Source organism: Meles meles, chromosome 9, assembly GCF_922984935.1.
Source record: "Meles meles chromosome 9, mMelMel3.1 paternal haplotype, whole genome shotgun sequence".
Lineage (NCBI taxonomy): Eukaryota > Metazoa > Chordata > Mammalia > Carnivora > Mustelidae > Meles > Meles meles.
This window is the reverse complement of record NC_060074.1, coordinates 27941936-27958075: the sequence shown is the minus strand read 5'-3', so window position 1 is coordinate 27958075 and position 16140 is coordinate 27941936.

Sequence of the window (16140 nt, the reverse complement as noted above, 5' to 3'; positions counted from 1 at the left end):
ACCCCATGTGTGGGTGGGAAGGAGGTGGTTTGAAGAATAAATCCAGAGCCTGTGCCAAGAACTTGAAATTTGCTTCAAAGAGCCTGCCTTAAGTCTGTGATGATATAGCCTTTGGGCTGAAGAGAAAAAAAAATCTGATTTTATCTATCAAGGTTCTTTCTATTTGATATATGTTCCTCTTAAAGTCTCTCAGTTTAATGATATATCATGTTATTTCTAGTCATCTCTCCCTGGGTGGAAATCTAATTTCATTTAGATTATGAAATTCTAGAAGGCAGGCCTTATCTTGCCATGTGTTTCACATGGCAGAGACACGTTTAATTCTATAAAAGATTTCCTAAAGTTTTACCTGTGCCAGACACCATGCTGGAGTAGAAAATATCTAATGAAGCAGTCATGGCCTCAGTTTTTCAGGCCTTCAGAGGCTGGTTCTTCTCTATCTTGAAATGTTGTCTGCTATGACCTTGAGGGAGGTTCCTGAGAGGATCTATGGAGCATTGAGGACAGAGAAGGGTGCCAAAGCAGCTGGGAAAAGCCATCCAGGGATCTACCCTACAAACACTGAGATGACAGAAGCCTCATCCAAATTATCCTTACAGACTTACTTGGTTCTAGCTCTAAAGACCTCTTTATCTGTCATAATCAATATTGACTGCATAGTAACTGTTACGAGAATGTGAAAGAGTAGAAAGAGATGGGTCTTAGAATCAGGCATGATTGAATTCAAATTCAGTTTAGGTTACCTAGACTGAGCTGGTCAGATTTGTCACTTCTTTGTCCCATTTAATCTTAGCTAGATTGGCCTACCTTTTGTAGCCCTAATATAAATGGACAAGGGTTATTGGGATTGGGACATGATGTTCCAGATCATTTCCTTGTCCTTCTCCATTCCTTCATTGCCTGCAGCCCCATTTAGGCTCTTTCTCTCACTTCTCAACTCACCCCTCTCATTCTCCCTGCAATTATTCCTCTACTATCACCATCTCTCAAAAATCTTGCTAAATTACAGCAATCTTTTTATTCTGTTCCTATAAATGAAGTATTTCTTGCCTTCGAGGCTTTTCCCCTCAATATTAACATGTTTCTGAAATTCTAAATATTCTTAAGTCTGCCTTTACATTTCTTTGGCCTTAGAAATAGACACGGATCCACCTAGTATATATACAGAGAGACTGAATGTGTGTGTGTGTGTGTGTGTGTGTGTGTATGGATGTAATTAGCAGACATTTGTACATGTAATAAATGTAAAGCAGAAGTATACTTTCTATTTCAAGCCCTTCACTCCCTCCCTAGTCTTATCTTTAGGACAAAAGCTTTGCCTGCCCCACACCCCCAGCCCGCACCCCCTTCATTCTTTAAATCTAGTTTTATCTGGGTCCTCTTAAGGAATCTCACTGTAATACAAAGAGTGCAGAGGTCCAGACTCCAGGCTAAACTCCAGCCTGTCTTTTAGTAACTAAGGACATAAATCTTCCCCTTAGCTCTCTCTCAGGCATTATTTAAATTGGTCCGATCGAGAATCCATTCATTTCTTTCAAGCCCAACCCATGAATAGCTGTTAACACAACACAAGAGTTTAAGGCATTAAGCATGTACCTGCCTGCACTTCGCAGTTCTTCCTTTCCTTCCCTCTGGGAGTGCTTTCCAGTAGACAGGGGGAGAGGGGAGAGAGCTGAGCCTAAATAAGCTGATTTCTCTGGAAAAGCATTCCTCTCCATCTTTGTCACTTTAATAAAGCTTAGCTTGGGGAGAGATTTGAAGTCCTTCAAGAGCAGGACCGTTAAAACAATCAAGGAGTGTGTAAAACACAGCTCAGGCCCTGCCTGCTGGTCTTCAAACTGACGTCACCTCATAAATCCACAGGCTCTGTTCCCAGCCCCAATCTGCAAGGCACAGCCTGGACCCATCAGTGAGCTGCTTTTTCTGGAGATTAATTATATGTTCAGACAGAGGTCAGGTGGAGAGTCTTTAAAAGATTGCTTCAGTGTTTTGCCCCACACCCTCTTGTTTGGGTAAAAAGAAAAGAAAAGAAAAAAAAAAGACATTTCTTGTGCAGCCAAGCTGCAGAAAGGAACACCGTGTGCCTAGAGACCAATCCACCAAATGAGAAGGGATGCAGGCATCATTTGACCCACATGGCCTCAGCAACAGAGGAGGGCCTGCGAGCCAAGGTAATGAAGGGGCTGTCCCTTTGATTCTTCTTACCTTGCTACTCAAAGGTCCAGGGTTTCTGATATGTCCCCAGGGCAGTCTGCGGTCAGATGGGGAATGCAACATATTGAGAAAAGCACAGGATTAGGAATAGCCAGCTGACAAAAGGACATTGTTGGGGAGTGTCTGCATCCAAGGGGCCATGGATAATGTTGGAGGTCTCAGAGCTTTCTTGCCAGCTGGGGTTTGCACATCACCCACCCAGATGTGTCTCTGGGGAATCTCTCTCTCTCACACACACACACACACACACACACACCCTCCCTCTCTCTCTCTCTCTCTCTCAAAGAAAGTACAGCAATCATTTAACAGAAAACAGAAAAGAGGAGGCAAGGTGATGTACAGCAGTTAAATGTAGGAGTGTTTCCAGAAGGAAGATTGTTCACAGTGTATGCTCTGAGGGCAGGATATTGGGGAATGGATTTTTTCTGAGAAAGTGAAGGGATTGATTAAGCTCCGGTGGATCAAAAACATTCTTCAAATGTGTTCACCAAGTTTAAGAAAGCAGCAAGCAGTGATTTGTTGATAAATGTTTAACAATTGTCTCTCCAGGGGACAGAAGTCCTGGTTTCTGTGGTATAAACATCCCCGTCTACGCCACTAACTTCAAGTCCCAGTGCGAGGCCCCTGAATGTGGAGCTGGGAAGGTCGTACTCAGTCAGCTCTTCCGAGCTGGTGGGAGCCCGCTCTGGCCCAGGCGGGTGGTAACGGCCACAGGAAGCAGTTGCTAAGCTATGTTCTCCGTTCTTGTGTCTGAGAAGGCTTCCTGGTGCAGCAGGAAGAGTCAGAGCCCAGAGCGAGGGTCCATTCTGGGCTGCGGCTCCCTCCTAACTGTGCGCTTCTGCTTTGTCCACCTCTCTGTGTTATACTTCAGTGAAAAGTTGAAACATTGAACAGCATAAAATGGAGACGTCTTCCCATCCCTTGCAACTGTAAACATGGAGGACTGGGTGCCAGTTCTCATTGCTCTGATACTTCCTGTCTTGGATAAGGCACGGGATTGGGTGGCATTATCAGTGGGTGAAAAGAATTTCAGTCTGCAGCTAGTGTGTGGTCCTCTTTTTAAGGAATTGGAAAGAGAAAGCCTCACTTCTTTCCAGGTAAAGGGCCTGATTGACAAAGCCTGATGGGAATCATCGAGAGTTCTGGAATGCAGCTCCATTCATAGCCCTTGGCTCCGGTGCATGCCCCAAATAAACACAGACTGTTGATAGTGGTTTCAGATGAATCCCCCTGCAAGTGCTGGCATAACTATGCAGCCACGAGGTCTTGCCCTCCAGGGAGGGAGCCCTGAGCACCACCACTAAACAGGGGATGGTGTTGGAGGGGGCTGGGGGGAGAAGGAGGTTCTCTGAATGTCAATCACAGCCTCCTGTGGCTTGGCAGTTGGCCTGGGAGCCCTGAGGCCTTCTGGGGAAAAGCCAGGAAAAGAGGACAGGGTGAAGCAGAAAGGGAGAGGGATGGGGGAACCTTGCTTTCACAAGGCAGGGGGGCTGTGTGTGCCTCTCAGGGTCAGAACTTCTGGTTCTTTCCTAGAGTGACTTTCTAGAAGGCAGGAAAGGAAACCAATGTACACCAGGCAAGCCATGTTCACCATCTCTTTTTGACCTCTCAAAAACCCTGCAAGGCAGTTTTCTTCACCATTTCAATGGGGAAACTGAGACACAGAGTAAAAGGCCTGGCACTGTGCCTCACAAATATTAAATGCTAAAGGTGAGATTCCCACCTCCACCTGTGCCCAGGACCCTGCTCTCCTTAGTCTTATGCACCTTTTTGGCATCTCTGGATCAAAATTTTGGTTCCACCAGCCAATCTAGTCTAACACCCATTTGTCTGATTTTCTTTTGTTTCCCTCTCTCTCTTGCTAACAACCTTTTGGTTGCTGGAGTTATTGACCAGGATGATTGCCGTGGCTTCTGGTGAGGACAGAGAGTGGGTGCTTAGCCTTCAGCTTCTCTGTCGGGACAGGTTCAATGTGCTCCTGGCATCTGCACATGAGAATCTTAGCCATTTTGACATAGTGAGGCCCCCGGTGCAGCCTCCCTCCATAAGACTATTAATGACACTAATGATTTCTTCAGCTTCTGGTTTCAGAGTCCAGCAACCTGTGTTGAACTGACTCTGTGTCCTTCACTGAAGTTTTGATATTTGTCAGCAGCTCACTCATGTTCCAGGCACGGCTTTCTCTCTGTCTATCAGCACTTGTGGCCACGTTCTGCCCTCCAAACTCTCCCTGCACAAACATGAAACTCACGTGGGACTCCATGCAAGGGCACTCACCTCTTGGCACTCATTCAGAATAACCAGGCAAGTCTCTGGTCCCTACAACCCTGCCCCAAGATGAAACAAAGCCGGCGTAGCCACCAACCACCTACCTTTCTGTACCCACCCCATCTTCTGTGTCCTTTCTGTGTCCCACTGTCCCATTGCCATTCTGTACTTACCTCTCCACAAAAAAGCAAACACTAAAATCCATAACTGCTTTCTTTGAAGAACTTTTGTTGAGTTTTTATGGTTTAAATGTTTGTTTTTCCCTGTTGATAAAGATGGTAGTTTTGCTGACTGGGAGTAACAGCAAGATTTTACTGTGGTCTGAGCAGGTCTCATGTATTGTTTTGCAAATGGGAATACATATAACAGAGCTTCGCGGATGCTAGTGATAACATCGCCCAGCAATAGTGGGCACAGCAGCTAATGTTTATTGAGCACATACTATGTGCTGGGCAATCTGTTAATCCTTATGAAGATTTTGTCTTTAAACTTCACATCAGCTCCATGAAGTGGAACCCATTGTTATTTATATTTTTATGCAAAGAAAATGAAGCTCAGATGAGGTAAGTTAAAATTTACATAAGTTTTCAAAACTGGTAAAAAATCAGTCTGGCACTAATATCTATCCCCTTAACAAATGTTCTATGTTGGGATGAACCCCAGAATATGTGTGTGTGTGCATCAAGAATATTAAGCTTAACTATATAAAATGGCCATGTTGTAGATCAGAAACTAACATAGGCAACCTTATGAGGTTCAACCTAAAACAATAAATCCAGAATCCCCTGCATGTGGTCATCACTCAATTTTCTTTGTATTTTGATGCCTTCCACAGAACAAGCCCTCAATCTGTAAATGTTTTCCGAGCCTGAGAGTGAGGGATGGAATGGATGGGTGAGTTGAAAAGAGATATACAAATCACCAGAAGCAAAGGCAGGCTTCAATTATAGGGAGAAGGAGCCTGGGAACAGGGCAAGGGGTGTGTGTGCGTGTGTGTACACACACACTTTCCCCTAAGCCACTGATGGGTGAGGGTGGGGGGTCCACATCCCTTAAGAAAGCTCCATCCTGTCTCTACCTTCTCTGTGAAACTGCCTGACCACCCACGTTTCCATCCCATATTTCTCACTGCCCTCACAGAGGTCTTTTTATCCAAATGTCAACTTAGTACCTCCAAAAGAAATGACTGAACAGATATTCTTCTGAAAAAGGACTCCCAAAACTCCTTTCTAGCACCAAGAGTCTGAGTTGAGAAAGTACTGGTTTCAGTTAGGTGGAAACTGATTGCAGACAGCATCATCCTGTGGTCCAAGCACCTGGATCAATCCATCTTCTCATTCACTTTCGCGTTCTCTCTCTTCTCATCACCTATGGGATCAAAGTGAGGTAATGCCCGTTCTTTGTAACCTTCAGGCCCCAGGAGGACCTCATGGGGGGGCTTATGAAGAGGTTCTTGAGGATGGGCTGAGGAAGGTCCATGTGCCTTGGTTTGGGAGCTAAACCATCAGAGAAGAAAGGTGGGAAAGGTCAGAGGCAGCTCAACCTTGCTAGAGGGAAGAGTAACAGCAGTCTTAGCAAACATGTGACTGCAGTCAAGACTGAAAATGATAGAATATGCTAATCTACCATTGTCCAGAGGGTGAGCTGTAATATTCCATTTCCTTTATCTAGCCAGCCTTAATGTATGCATATCTAGTTCAGGGTAATGTAATCCCATTCAAAGAGAATTACATGTAAGTACATAAATGTATGAGCATAATAAAGATGTGTGCAAATATACAACAGTGAATATTGGCCACTATGGGGAGAGTATATTGAAGAACAGTATTAGATTATTAAGATTTTCTTTATATATGTATATACAGTTTGAATTGTCAAAATGCAGATTTCTTTTAAACACAATTTTATTTTTTATTTTTACTGCATTTTTTATTGTGTTACTTTTTTTTACGAAGACATGTATTTTTTTAAATTGAGTATACAGCCTTAATTCCTATAAAATAACATATTTTCCATCATCAAGATCTGGACTTTCCCACAGAGTCACTGTGTTCCTCTTAATGAAGGAGAATTTCTTTTGGAGGGAAGGTCAGAAGAGAGATATTGATTTAAGATTGTCAGAAAAAATATAGCACATCCAGTTAAATTTGAATTTCAGATAAACAATGATTAATTTTTTAGCAAGCCAGGTTCCACAAAATATTTCCTTGAAATGATCCAGTGAGAACCTCAATGTTTACATGAGATATACATATTTATACTAAGACATTATTCACAGTTTACCTGAAATTTAAATTTATCTAGAGTCAAGATGGCGGAGAAGTAGCAGCCTGAGACTACATCAGGTAGCAGGAGATCAGCTCGATAGCTTATCTAAACATTGCAAACACCTACAAATCCAACGGGAGAGCGAAGAGAAGAAGAACAGCAACTCTAGAAACAGAAAATCAACCACTTTCTGAAAGGTAGGACTGGCGGAGAAGTGAATCTAAAACGACGGGAAGATAGACCACGGGGGGAGGGGCCGGCTCCCGGCAAGCGGCGGAGCAACGGAGCACAAAATCAGGACTTTTAAAAGTCTGTTCCACTGAGAGACATTGCTCCAGGGGCTAAACCGGGGTGAAGCCCACGCGGGGCCAGCGTGGCCCCAGGCCCCGCAGGGTCACAGAAGGATCGGGGGTGTCAGAGTGTCGGAGAGCTCGCAGGTATTAGAACGGAGAAGCCGGCTGCAGAGACAGAGCCGAGGACTGAACTCTCAGCTCGGGGTTACCTTGAACTGGTCGTGGGCTGGGTGAGCTCGGAGCGTGGCTAGAGGCTGGGGATACGGGAGTGATTGGGTGCTGTCCTCTGGGGGCGCACTGAGGAGTGGGGCCCCGGGCTCTCGGCTCCTCCGGGCCGGAGACTGGGAGGCCGCCATTTTCATTCCCGTCCTCTGAAACTCTACGGAAAGCGTTCAGGGAACAGAAGCTCCCAAAAGCGAACCCGAGCCGATTACTTAGTCCGGCCGCCTGTAAGGGCGGTGCAATCCCGCCTCGGGCAAAGACACTTGAGAGTCACTACAACAGGCCCCTCCCCCAGAAGATCAACAAAATATCCAGCCAGGACGAAGTTCATCTATCAAGGAGAAAGCAGGTTCAATTCCTAAGACAGCAGAGCAATTCCAGAGGAGGAGAAAGCAAAGCACGGAACTCATGGCTTTCTCCCCATGATTCTTTAGTCTTGCGGCTACTTCAATTTTTTTTTCTTTTTTCAATTTTTTTTTCTTTTTTCTTTTTTCATCTTCTGCTAAATTTTTTAAAACTTTTACCCTTTTCTTTTTTAACGTTTTTTGACTAGTTCATCTAAATATATATATTTTTTCTTTCTTTTTTATATTTTTTTATTTGTTTTATTTTTTAAATTTTTTTTCTTTTTTTTTTTTCTTTTTTTTTTTTCAGAACCTGTTTTTATCCCCTTTCTCCCCCCCCCACAATTTGGGGTCTCTTCTGATTTGGGTACAGCGCATTTTTCTGGGGTCTTTGCCACCATTTTAGTAGTTTATTTGCTCCTTCATATCCTCTTATCTGGACAAAATGACAAGGCGGAAAAAATCACCACAAACAAAAGAACAAGAGACAGTACCGAAGGCTAGGGACCTAATCAACACAGACATGGGTAATATGTCAGATCAAGAGTTCAGAATGACGATTCTGAACATTCTAGCTGGGCTCAAAAAAGGCATGGAAGATATTAGAGAAACCCTCTCTGGAGATATTAAAGCCCTTTCTGGAGAAATTAAAGAACTAAAATCTAACCAAGTTGAAATCAAAAAAGCTATTAATGAGGTGCAATCAAAAATGGAGGCTCTCACTGCTAGGATAAATGAGGCAGAAGAAAGAATTAGTGATATAGAAGACCAAATGACAGAGAATAAGGAAGCTGAGCAAAAGAGGGACAAACAGCTACTGGACCATGAGGGGAGAATTCGAGAGATAAGTGACACCATAAGACAAAACAACATTAGAATAATTGGGATTCCAGAAGAAGAAGAAACAGAGAGGGGAGCAGAAGGTCTATTGGAGAGAATCATTGGAGAGAATTTCCCTAATATGGCAAAGCGAACAAGCATTAAAATCCAGGAGATGCAGAGAACCCCCCTCAAAGTCAACAAGAATAGGTCCACACCCCGTCACCTAATAGTAAAATTTACAAGTCTTAGTGACAAAGAGAAAATCCTGAAAGCAGCCCGAGAAAAGAAGTCTGTAACATACAATGGTAAAAATATTAGATTGGCGGCAGACTTATCCAAAGAGACCTGGCAGGCCAGAAAGAACTGGCACGATATATTCAGAGCACTAAACGAGAAAAACATGCAGCCAAGAATACTCTATCCAGCTAGGCTATCACTGAAAATAGAAGGAGAGATAAAAAGCTTCCGGGACAAACAAAAACTGAAAGAATTTGCAAACACCAAACCAGCTCTACAGGAAATATTGAAAGGGGTCCTCTAAGCAAAGAGAGAGCCTAAAAGTAGTAGATCAGAAAGGTACAGAGACAATATACAGTAACAGTCACCTTACAGGCTAATAATGGCACTAAATTCATATCTCTCAATAGTTACCCTGAATGTTAATGGGCTAAATGCCCCAATCAAAAGACACAGGGTATCAGAATGGATAAAAAAACAAAACCCATCAATATGTTGCCTACAAGAAACACATTTTAGAAGCGAAGACACCTCCAGATTTAAAGTGAGGGGGTGGAAAACAATTTACCATGCTAATGGGCATCAGAAGAAAGCTGGGGTGGCAATCCTTATATCAGATCAATTAGATTTTAAGCCAAAGACTATAATAAGAGATGAGGAAGGACACTATATCCTACTCAAAGGGTCTGTCCAACAAGAACATCTAACAATTTTAAATATCTATGCCCCTAATGTGGGAGCAGCCAACTATGTCAACCAATTAATAAAAAAATTAAAGAAACACATCAATAATAATACAATAATAGTAGGGGACTTTAACACTCCCCTCACTGAAATGGACAGATCATCCAAGCAAAAGATCAACAAGGAAATAAAGGCCTTAAATGACACACTGGACCAGATGGACATCACAGATATATTCAGAACATTTCATCCCAAAGCAACAGAATACACATTCTTCTCTAGTGCACATGGAACATTCTCCAGAATAGATCACATCCTGGGTCACAAATCAGGTCTCAACCAGTATCAAAAGATTAGGATCATTCCCTGCATATTTTCAGACCACAATGCTCTGAAGCTAGAACTCAATCACAAGAGGAAAGCTGGAAAGAACCCAAATACATGGAGACTAAACAGCATCCTTCTAAAGAATGAATGGGTTAACCAGGAAATTAAAGAAGAATTGAAAAAATTCATGGAAACAAATGATAATGAAAACACAACAGTTCAAAATCTGTGGGACACAGCAAAGGCAGTCCTGAGAGGAAAATATATAGCGGTACAAGCCTTTCTCAAGAAACAAGAAAGGTCTCAAGTACACAACCTAACCCTACGCGTAAAGGAGCTGGAGAAAGAACAAGAAAGAAACCCTAAACCCAGCAGGAGAAGAGAAATCATAAAGATCAGAGCAGAAATCAATGAAATAGAAACCAAAAAAACAATAGAACAAATCAATGAAATAGGAGCTGGTTCTTTGAAAGAATCAATAAGATTGATAAACCCCTGGCCAGACTCATCAAAAAGAAAAGAGAAAGGACCCAAATCAATAAAATCATGAATGAAAGAGGAGAGATCACAACTAACACCAAAGAAATACAGACAATTATAAGAACATACTATGAGCAACTCTACGCCAACAAATTGGACAATCTGGAAGAAATGGATGCATTCCTAGAGACATATAAACTACCACAACTGAACCAGGAAGAAATAGAAAACCTGAACAGGCCCATAACCAGTAAGGAGATTGAAACAGTCATCCAAAATCTCCAAACAAACAAAAGCCCAGGGCCAGACGGCTTCCCAGGGGAATTCTACCAAACATTTAAAGAACTAATTCCTATTCTCCTGAAACTGTTCCAAAAAATAGAAATGGAAGGAAAACTTCCAAACTCATTTTATGAGGCCAGCATCACCTTGATCCCAAAACCAGACAAGGATCCCACCAAAAAAGAGAACTACAGACCAATATCCTTGATGAACACGGACGCAAAAATTCTCGCCAAAATACTAGCCAATAGGATTCAGCAGTACATTAAAAGGATTATTCACCACGATCAAGTGGGATTTATTCCAGGGCTGCAGGGTTGGTTCAACATCCGCAAATCAATCAATGTGATAGAACACATTAATAAAAGAAAGAACAAGAACCATATGATACTCTCAATAGATGCTGAAAAAGCATTTGACAAAGTACAGCATCCCTTCCTGATCAAAACTCTTCAAAGTGTAGGGATAGAGGGCACATACCTCAATATTATCAAAGCCATCTATGAAAAGCCCACCGCAAATATCATTCTCAATGGAGAAAAACTGAAAGCTTTTCCGTTAAGGTCAGGAACACGGCAGGGATGTCCATTATCACCACTGCTATTCAACATAGTACTAGAAGTCCTAGCCTCAGCAATCAGACAACAAAAAGAAATTAAAGGCATCCAAATTGGTAAAGAAGAAGTCAAACTATCACTCTTCACAGATGATATGATACTATATGTGGAAAACCCAAAAGACTTCACTCCAAAACTGCTAGAACTTGTACAGGAATTCAGTAAAGTGTCAGGATATAAAATCAATGCACAGAAATCAGTTGCATTTCTGTACACCAACAACAAGACTGAAGAAAGAGAAATTAAGGAGTCAATCCCATTTACAATTGTACCCAAAACTATAAGATACCTAGGAATAAACCTAACCAAAGAGACTAAGAATCTATACACAGAAAATTATAAAGTACTCATGAAAGAAATTGAGGAAGACACAAAAAAATGGAAAAATGTTCCATGCTCCTGGATTGGAAGAATAAATATTGTGAAAATGTCTATGCTACCTAAAGCAATCTACACATTTAATGCAATCCCTATCAAAATACCATCCATTTTTTTCAAAGAAATGGAACAAATAATGCTAAAATTTATATGGAACCAGAAAAGACCTCGAATAGCCAAAGGAATATTGAAGAACAAAGCCAAAGTTGGTGGCATCACAATTCCGGACTTCAAGCTCTATTACAAAGCTGTCATCATCAAGACAGCATGGTACTGGCACAAAAACAGACACATAGATCAGTGGAACAGAATAGAGAGCCCAGAAATCGACCCTCAACTCTATGGTCAACTAATCTTCGACAAAGCAGGAAAGAATGTCCAATGGAAAAAAGACAGCCTCTTCAATAAATGGTGCTGGGAAAATTGGACAGCCACATGCAGAAAAATGAAATCGGACCACTTCCTTACACCACACACGAAAATAGACTCCAAATGGATGAAGGACCTCAATGTGAGAAAGGAATCCATCAAAATCCTTGAGGAGAACACAGGCAGCAACCTCTTCGACCTCAGCCGTAGCAACATCTTCCTAGGAACAACGGCAAAGGCAAGGGAAGCAAGGGCAAAAATGAACTATTGGGATTTCATCAAGATCAAAAGCTTTTGCACAGCAAAGGAAACAGTTAACAAAACCAAAAGACAACTGACAGAATGGGAGAAGATATTTGCAAACGACATATCAGATAAAGGGCTAGTATCCAAAATCTATAAGGAACTTAGCAAACTCAACACCCAAAGAACAAACAATCCAATCAAGAAATGGGCAGAGGACATGAACAGACATTTCTGCAAAGAAGACATCCAGATGGCCAACAGACACATGAAAAAGTGCTCCACGTCACTCGGCATCAGGGAAATACAAATCAAAACCACAATGAGATATCACCTCACACCAGTCAGAATGGCTAAAATTAACAAGTCAGGAAATGACAGATGCTGGCAAGGATGTGGAGAAAGGGGAACCCTCCTCCACTGTTGGTGGGAATGCAAGCTGGTGCAACCACTCTGGAAAACAGCATGGAGGTTCCTCAAAATGTTGAAAATAGAACTACCCTATGACCCAGCAATTGCACTACTGGGTATTTACCCTAAGGATACAAACATAGTGATCCGAAGGGGCATGTGTACCCGAATGTTTATAGCAGCAATGTCTACAATAGCCAGACTATGGAAAGAACCTAGATGTCCATCAACAGATGAATGGGTAAAGAAGATGTGGTATATATACACAATGGAATACTATGCAGCCATCAAAAGAAATGAAATCTTGCCATTTGCGACGACATGGATGGAACTAGAGTGTATCATGCTTAGTGAAATAAGTCAATCGGAGAAAGACAACTATCATATGATCTCCCTGATATGAGGACATGGAGAAGCAACATGGAGGGGTAGGGGGATAGGAGAAGAATAAATGAAACAAGATGGGATTGGGAGGGAGACAAACCATAAATGACTCTTAATCTCACAAAACAAACTGGGGGTTGCTGGGGGGAGGTGGGATTGGGAGAGGGGGAGCGGGCTATGGACATTGGGGAGGGGAGGCGAACCATAAGAGACTATGGACTCTGAAAAACTACCTGAGGGTTTTGAAGGGTCAGGGGTGGGAGGTTGGGGCAACCTGAGGGTTTTGAAGGGTCAGGGGTGGGAGGTTGGGGGAACAGGTGGTGGGTAATGGGGAGGGCACGTTTTGCATGGAGCACTGGGTGTTGTGCAAAAAGAATGAATACTGTTACGCTGAAAAAATAAATAAAATGGAAAAAAAAAGAAATAAATTTATCTAGATGCCCTATATTTACATTTACCAAGCCTAGTAACCTTGTTTGGGCTGCCATTGTCATAAATGGGCAGCGGAGGTCCTAAGGAATTGCTTTGGTCTGCATCTGGGGGGAAAGTGCCGTTTCCCAGGGGATTATTCCCATCAGTGGTTCCCAGCTGGGATGCAGCAGGGAGGTGCTTCTAATTCATCCTGCCGTGATACAACAATCATGAAACTAGGTTCATCTCCAGTCTCTCATCCTCTTGTCCTATTTTTCCTCCAGATAAGACCATAAGTTTCCTAAATTTGAATTCCTCTTCTAGAGTTATTTTTAGAAACTTGACTGAAGAGAGATATTACAATTCTTTAATGTCCCATATAAGCACATGACTAACCATGGAAGGTAAAGAAAATTGTTTTCATCTTGGCCTGCAAAGAAATGATAGTGTTTTATGAAAAAACTACTCTACTATTTTTATTATATATCTATATGCAACATAGTGCTGGGACCATGGCAAACCGTCTGTGTGTCTGCGTGTGTGCATGCACGTTTATAGTCAGAAATCCTCCCCTTATATACATGACCTTTCCACTGCTTGTCACTAATTGCTGGTGTTCAAATGGACATTTATTTACATTGGGCTTGCAGAAAACCAAAGCACATGAAATTTCACACAGCTGTATTCATCACGTTCAAGTTTTAGACTCACCAACAAACGTTTTGTTCTTTTCTGTGAATGATCCAAGGATAATTTCAGCCTCAAACTGTTTTGCAGTTCTGTCCCAAAATGTAAATCTTTGAGAAATTAGCCTGGGCACCTGCCTCAGGAAGCTACAGTATTCTTCCCTGGGGGATTTAATGACGTGGAATCCTTTGGTCCAGATCTTTCTAGTGTTTAACCCATTAGCAAAATTGCTTTTCCTGTCACATCCCTTTTCACCAGACTCAATTAGTTCTGTGTATAGAGTTCATACCACAGATAGAAAGTGGAAACTCGTTTCCAAATACTCTTGTGTGCATCTTGAATGTGAGCCAGGCTAGTGTGACAGTCACGTTGGTTCTCCTGAACACATGCCTTCATCCTACACTGTCCCTAGTCTCTCAAGTGCACAATAACTGTGGGCCAGAGGACTTGAATGAGTAAAATTTCTAGAGATATGTCACATGGGGAGGAAATCCTAATTTGAAGCTTGGAATGATACTGCAAAGTCATGTTGTTTACCCTCTTGTTCCTGGAAAGCAGTAGCAATCATTATAAGGACAATTTCCTGGATAAAAAGTAAACATACTAAAAGTGTCTGAGTGTTTTCACAAAAACTGAAATTGCGATAAATAAGGTTAATACATCAAAAAGGGCAAGAAAAACAACATACACACTTCTTGAGAACCTTGGAAGGAAAAGAATGCTGCTAGTTTGAATAATTAGGATTAAATTAGTCTAACTGCAAACGAGAGACCCTCTCGATTTCCATGTCATGAGGAATACTGTCCTCATCTCCACTCAGGCTCTTCTTTCCTGGTCCTTCACCCTTTCTTTTTTTCCCTCCACTCAACTTCTTATACTAACTCTTTTCCTTTACTTGTCTCATCTCATATGTCTCATCTTGTCTTGTCTTTGGAATGATTTATTTGTTGTTCTAGAGAAAAGAAGCCAGGGAACTGGGCCCCTTGGAACTCTGCTTGCTCTATGGGCCTGGATTCCAGAACACCACAAAGGCTAAAGTTTTGCTGTGAACTGTCTGTGTCTGTCTGTGTCTGTCAGGATGGTTTCCATTTGCACACAGAACATTCTCAGTAAAGACAAATGTATCTTTCTACAAATAGAAATGAAAGTGGAGTTCTTTAAAATATTGACCATGTTGATAAGGCATCTGAACCCACATAACACCCCTTCTCATGAAATTTTCTATATTTAGGAAGGATTTGCTAGAGGTCTTTTTTTTTTCTCCTTAATTTCTCTAAGAGACCAGACAGCAACTAGGTCATCTTTTACAAATACATGCAAGACAGTAATCTAAACTTAGCTAATGATATACCTCAGTAAGGAGCTGTTGAATGACGAAAGAGTGAATGATGGATTTGCATATACTTTGTGTTCTTTTAGAAGGAGATTAAGTTCAGGTTACAGAATAAGGTGGTGACAGAGAAAGACTTGGAACATTCTAATACATAACAGGATTTGCCTCATACACATTGTATATTCATACTGTGAAAATTTTATGCAAGCTACTTCAGATCTCTGATTCTCAATTCCCATGGCTATCAATAGGGATAATATCTATTTTGCCACCTCCACAGTCATTATAATCAATGACACCATAAAGAAATTCCACAAAATATAATAGACTAATATGACTGACTACAGTGGAAAAGGTTACAAGCCCAAATTTGAAGAACAGATATGAATATATAATTCAGAGAAATAGAAATACAAAGTATTATTAAACATGGAAGAGTCCAACCTCAGCAGTACTCAAGAAATAAGAGTTAAATTGAAATAACGTATCTGGGGATTTGGCTCCGGCCTTGGCATGCTTAACAACATCCGCCCTTCAGCTTCAGCTTCTTTCTTCTTCAATATGTATTCTGCCATCTCTCAACCTTTGTGTAATTAAAATCATGTGCTCTCATAGGTTCATATCAGAAGTAGTTGGCATAACAACACTAGTAATATGAATGACACATCCTATATGAAAAATCAAGTAAGTATTCTATGTGTAACTTTCAGTGATGAGTTCCCTGGGTGCTAGGTATTGAAATTCTTCATTATTTGAAGTGGACATATATATATAACTTATTGAAATAATACACTGATGAAATAATTATAACGATTATGAAAGCTGTTAATTTCATGAACATAAAACAACTGATAAGAATTTCCGAT